Source organism: Cupressus sempervirens, chromosome 3 (genome assembly GCF_028749045.1).
Source record: "Cupressus sempervirens isolate cs-2001-9-10 chromosome 3, ASM2874904v1, whole genome shotgun sequence".
Lineage (NCBI taxonomy): Eukaryota > Viridiplantae > Streptophyta > Pinopsida > Cupressales > Cupressaceae > Cupressus > Cupressus sempervirens.
Genome location: NC_143120.1, coordinates 139,879,857 through 139,886,157, shown reverse-complemented (window position 1 = coordinate 139,886,157; position 6,301 = coordinate 139,879,857). Strand labels below are relative to the sequence as shown.

The window sequence follows — 6,301 nt, the reverse complement described above, 5'->3', positions numbered from 1 at the left end:
ACATAATCACAACTCAACCTTTCCTCTAGGTGCTTTTGTTACATCTTATTGATCAAAACCCCCTCATCAATCAACTAAGTGATAGTACTTGAATCTTGTAAGAAATTGTCTTACCAGTGAATAGAAGGTTTGATATTAGTGACAAAACAATGATTGAAACACACAACAATCTCCCTCGTAACAATCTTTCTAATCAATGATCTTTTCAATCAGATTTCAACATTTCTATCTAAAATCTCTCAGTCTTCATCTATCATAGTTCCCTTTTTCTTGGATTTTCCTTCCAATGACTTAAATAAATCCTCTTAATAAAGATAGTTTTCCATTTGCATCTTCCATAACTAAAAGTTATTCCCATTAAACTTCTCAACCTTTAGCTTACCCACATCTACCAATTATCCCACTCAATCATGATACTCCCACTCAATCGTGAGACTTTCCTACAAAGGATAACTAAAAAATAACCTATCTCTAATACCACTAATTAGGATTAAACCATAAGCATAAATAAAAATAACATGAAAATATAAACAATATCAAAAAATAATAAATTTCACAGAAGAGAACAAAACACACCAAGATATAACGTGGTTCACCCAATTCCTAGGTTATGTCCACCAATCAAAAAGTTCAATATTATTATGATCCAGTGATTACAACTTGATTACAATCTCTAATCCCTTACAGCTCAATATCATTGCAAGAAACAATTATAGAGCATGTACACCACTTCCTTGATCAGTCACTACAAACTTGGTTTCTCTTGATGTGTAAAGTTATAGGTGGTTTAAGAGCACCTCATGAAGACAAAATAATAATTTGAAAGTACATGGGATTCCATGAGTGAAAAACTTGTAATAGGAATGTTTTAGAATAGAATAAGCTCTTAAGATCCAAGTAGTGATGTAATAAGACCAATGTTGTGAGACAATTGACATGATAGGCATGTATAAGCCATCATGTTCAAAATTGGTCAAAGGGTCCAAGATGACACAAAAATTAGGTAAATAGGGTCTTGGAGTGTTTTGATTCATTTGTAAACAATTTTGATCAAGTTTGGAGTCTTAGTGCGAAGATTGACAAAAGTTGCAATATTTTGCAAACATTATCAAAATGTTGCATTATAATTTTTTGACAACATTGACAACATTTATAAGTTGAAGAAACAACTTCACCTAGTAGATTAAAAACTTCAAAAGGTCATTGGTGACATTGATAGGAGGTTTATGAAGATTTTTTACTTGATTTGGTACCATGATGTAGCTATGGAGTTTACAAATGAAAAAGTTTTACTCTTTTTTTCTACAACTTTTAGTGTTCTAATTGTCAATTCCTTACATAGATTCATGATTGATTGAAATAAATTGGAGAGTGTGGAAAAAAAAATTATGTAACCTTTTTAACTTTACTTAACTTTATTTGGTGTATTTTGAATGAAGTTACACTTGTTTAGGTAGGATTGGGTCTGAAAGCCTAGGCCTAACAGGGTTTGCACACAAAAATGCACCTAACTTGAGTTTCCACCATTGGACTCTAATAGCCATCAGGGGAAAAAATAGAGGAGTTTTTCTTAATATTGAAAAATATTTGGTGTAGAAATCCTAGTGGAACTATGAGAACAACGAGAAAGTATCTCCATGTGAATAATCAAAAAATTGATGCAAAATTATTCGTAGAAGTGAACGAATCATAGATAGACCTCATTCAAGGGTACCTTGTGTGATTTTTATGTGTGGAAATAGTTTCCCAAGAATTTTCGCAAAGGTGCATGAAGAGAGAAGGGCAGTTAATTTATAAAGTGCTCAATTAGGCCTCATTAGGACTACTTCACACCAGTTAGGGTTTCCCTAGCCAAAAGAGGAACTCAAATGAAATTCTCTATAACCTCAAGCTACTCCCAAAAGGGTACTAGAATATGTTAAGGGGATTTATAGAGAACTTTTGAACAAAGGAGAAAAAAATGTGTTTGTAGGACTAATTTGAATTAGGTCTCCTTTAGGCCTAAATAGCAAAAACCAATCTAGAAGTAAAAATGGGGTATCAAATACTGATATTTTCATTTCAAACAAGTCAAGAGTAATTCATAAGTTTATACATGTGTCATTCTCATTATTTTTCTTGTGTGAGCCATTTGGAAGGGGAGTGTGTGAGTACAAGGTGGTGATTTAGTAGATCTTGTTACAAAATGTTTTTGAGGGGTAAGACATATAGGAGTCTTGGAATTTATTAAAAAGGATCTAGGAAGTAGTTTCATCCTTTCTTGTTCCAAGGAGAACTAGGGTTCATCTTACCCACTTTGCATATTAAAAGGCCATAGTAAAATATTCATTTGTCCTATCTATTTCCTCCTCATAATATCGGCATTAGAGCTTTTACTAATCACTTTAGGAGTTGAATTTTAGTGTATCTTAGAAGGAGGAGAAGAAGATGCTAGCATAATTTCTCCTAAGGGTATGTCACAAGATCCAATCAAAAAACAAATAAAAGAGATGTTTGAAGCAAAAATTGTTGAATTGAAATAAACCAAAGGTAAGAAGAAAGAATGTGAGTGTGAAATTCATGAAGAAGAAGAAGAAGAGGAAAAATAAAAGGGAGAGAATCCTAATCAAGTAGTAGGGCTACCTATAGATCAAAAGACCTTTGTAGAACCCATGAAATTAGTGAATAGAGATGCCACAAAAAGTATGCCTATGCACAATGGTATCATGAATGTAAAAGAGGTGATATATTGAATTGAGGCCCTTAATAACTATTTTGAATATAAGAATACTCTAGAGGATGAGAGGGTTAAATTATCCAAGGCACAAATAAAAGGATATATCCTCACACGGTAGAATTGCCTACAATGAGAAAGGATCAAAGAATGCAAGAACATGATATCCTATTTGGAGATGATGAAGACAAAAATAAAAGCTTATTTTATACCAATTTATTAAAAGGCTCAATATATAGGAATTTCAAAAATATCATGCAAAGAGATAAAATATCATAAACTAAGGATCGAGTCAAAGATCAAAGAGAGGAATTAGAGAAGGTGGTTAGATGTAGGAATGTCCTTAGGATGATTATTCAAGCTGAAATGTAGAATCCTATCATGATACATTAAATAAGTGTTTTAAATTGGACGTAAGGGTTGAAGAGAAGTTGAAAATGAAGATTGAGAAGAAAACTAGAGGAACAAGAGGAAGGAACTTTAGAGGTAGATGTGTTTATGGAGGAAGAAATCCAAAAAAAAGGTCTCAAGGAGAGTATAACCATGGAGAGTGGGTGGAACAGTTGATGACATGAAGAAACAGAAGTCTTTTTGGCCCTTTTTGTGAACATTTGTCTATAACATATTGAAATTTATCATCATTTAGTATAAGTGTTTTGAACTTTTGATGTATAAAGTATAGACATCGGGCATAAAAATGATAATCATAATTATATCTAAAAAGGGGTTCATTTTGTGGTAAAAATCTTTCTTCATGAATGTTTGATATGGGTAGATCTTCCTGCAGCTAAAGAGATTGCAAAAATTGTTAGTTGAATAATTAATGTCTTTTCTTTGTAAACTAATAAATATAAATAAATGTTTGCGGAAATTCTTGTGTGTATTAAATGTTGATCATAGGAATACAAGCTGAGTTGGAGTTAATCAAAAACAAACTATGAAGGAATAGCACTAAGGCATTGAAGGTATTAAAGAGAAGCGTTATGACATTGTTGCAGCTGGAGACTTGGCAGCAAAATCAGAAGGGACCTATTTTAATGAATAACAAAGAGGGACCTAATAAAGTGGCTAAGCAAGGAAGAAACCATCAAAGTGATTGGTTAAACATGAAAAGCATGATACCTAGATTCTTGGAAGCTATTTAAAGTCAGATAAAAGAGCAGATCTAGCATTTGCTATGATCTATATTTGTGGCGAATTTAAGGGATAATTAATGTCTTTACAATTGCATTCTTGCAGTCTTAAGTTGTGACTGACTTTCCTTCATGAGGAAGTCATAATTATAGGATTTTGTTGTTTTCCTTCCTTTTAAATAAGACCTCATTTGTATCTATGAGATTAGGTAGTGAACAGACAGATAGAGTTGATAGAAATCTTGTTTTCTAAGGTATTGTAATACTGCATATTTGAATGAATACATGACTTTGATGAGTTTTTATACTTTTTTCTAAGTTGATATTTTCCTTCATTCTTTTGTGGGGGCCCACATGGAAGGTGGAGTTTACTTTAGTAAGTAGAAGTTAGATTCAATTTTCTAAGTTAAGATTAGAACTGTTGTGCCTGCAGCCACTGGAAACAAAACCAGTCACTGTTCCTGCAGCAGTAGGTGCATAGATATATGGTTAAATAATTAGAATTCCCTTCCAATTATTTGATATTTTTCTTTCCTTTGGATAAACTATATTTCCTTAATGGTTATTGCATTCAAGGTAGTAGTGACTTTTAGCGAAACTAGAGCATATACTTTGCAGACATCATCTCAAGTTCATGCTCCTGGATTGACATTTAATGAAGATCAGCATAGTACTTTGGTAGTAAGGGATGTCCAATACTATAAATAAAAAGGTGTTATATTGATTAGACATATTTTTGGTGCCATTGTCGAGGATGGTGTCAATCTAGTATTCACTATTGAGTCATTTAGTTTCATTTTTGGCATTTTTGCATGCATAGGAGAAGAGACCACCTTGGAAGATTTCTTTCCAACTTCAATTAGGAAGACCCTTTTTATCCTAACCCTGAAGAAAGAGAAGAGAGAGAAGAAATAGAACAAGAACCATTTGAGAATGTATTTGCAAAAGTACCAAAACAAGTACAATCATTGACCACATCTAAAGAATCCTTCCATTTGAATAATCTTTTTGTTGAGCCATAATATCAAGATAATCCATTAGCTCTAGTCATTTATAAGCCACCACTAGGACATCCACAAATGATAGCATCTCAGCCTACCTTTCCCTTTCCAATTCCTCCTCAACAGGGTAACCAAAATTTGAAAAATATACCCTCAACTACCCTGCCTAAATTCTATGGCCTTATTATTGAAGATCTAGAAACTTTTCTCTTTGAGTTCAACACCCTTTGTCGAAGTTATGACTACTCAACTAATGCCCATAAGCTGAAATTGTTTCCATCAACTCTCAAAGAAGCCACTTTAAGATGGTTGATGAGTCTAGGTGCTAATGTTGTGATAGATTGGCCAACTATGAGTAACATGTTCCTTAATAAATATAAGAAATATTGCAGAGGCCATGATTTGAAAGGAGATGACATTTTTAAAATGTCACAAAAGGAGGATGAGAATTTGGAGGACTATATTTCCTAGTTCATGTTTAACTTATAGCATAACACACAACATCAGCTGAATGAGGAGTCCCAAAAGCATCTCTTTCTGAAAGGAGTGCATGACAGGAGTATGGAAGCTTTAGATTTAACAGCTAGAGGTGACATTACACAGAAGACGTGGGCTAAAATCTGTAATATTTGTTTGAACTATTCCAGAGAAACATCAAAAAAAGGATGAGGTTTGAGGGACTTACTCCAAAAAACTCCTGGGACCGGAGTATCTAAGATAGAACTATCAAACCTCTTGTCAGATTTCAAGTAAGACATCATTAATGATGTTGCTACACAATTGGACACCATGCAAGCACAAAGGAAGAAGGAGGATGTTGATATTATGTTGGCAGAATATTGCCCCCATTGTAGAGAAAAGAAATGAAACTACCGATGTAAGCCTATTGCTAGCTTGGAATCACAACATGTCCCTACTAAGTTCAAGTCAATTGTTGAAGATGGGGAAGTCCTCTATGTTGCTCAACGAAGGTTGTGGGCTCCAAGATCAGGTATTCCTCAAGACCCACTCCATAATTACGGTGGTAATAGCCAATGGCAAAAATTACATGGTAATTATAATTGGCAGCAGCCTAACCAAGGTTGGCAGCAGCCTAACCAAGGTGGCAACAACCTAAGCAAGGTTGGCACCAACCTTAGCAGGGTTGGCAACAACCTCAACAGAGTTTGCAGCAAACCCAAAACTAGCACCAGCACCAGCATCAACCAGCCTTGACCCAACCTCCTCAACAGCAACCCTTAATGCTTCCTGTAGCCAATACAGCCCCTCCAAAATAACCACAGTTACTTGCACAACCTACGCCTAATCCTAATAGTGCAAAACCTTCAGCCCAACAACAAAGTTATTCCATCACCCTGAATGATATCCATCTATGATCTAGAACAACACTTGCCTCACCTCAGTAGCCCATTATAACAAAAATAGATGATAAAAATGCTAAGTCAGTTCAAGAA

General features: G+C 34.3%; 1 pseudogene; it reads right to left on the bottom strand.

Moving 5' to 3' along the window:
* Window positions 1–5,960: 5,960 nt before the first annotated feature.
* The window catches only part of LOC149565149 (phosphatidylinositol 4-kinase gamma 4-like), a 58,589-nt pseudogene continuing 58,248 nt past the window's right edge, over window positions 5,961–6,301 (bottom strand).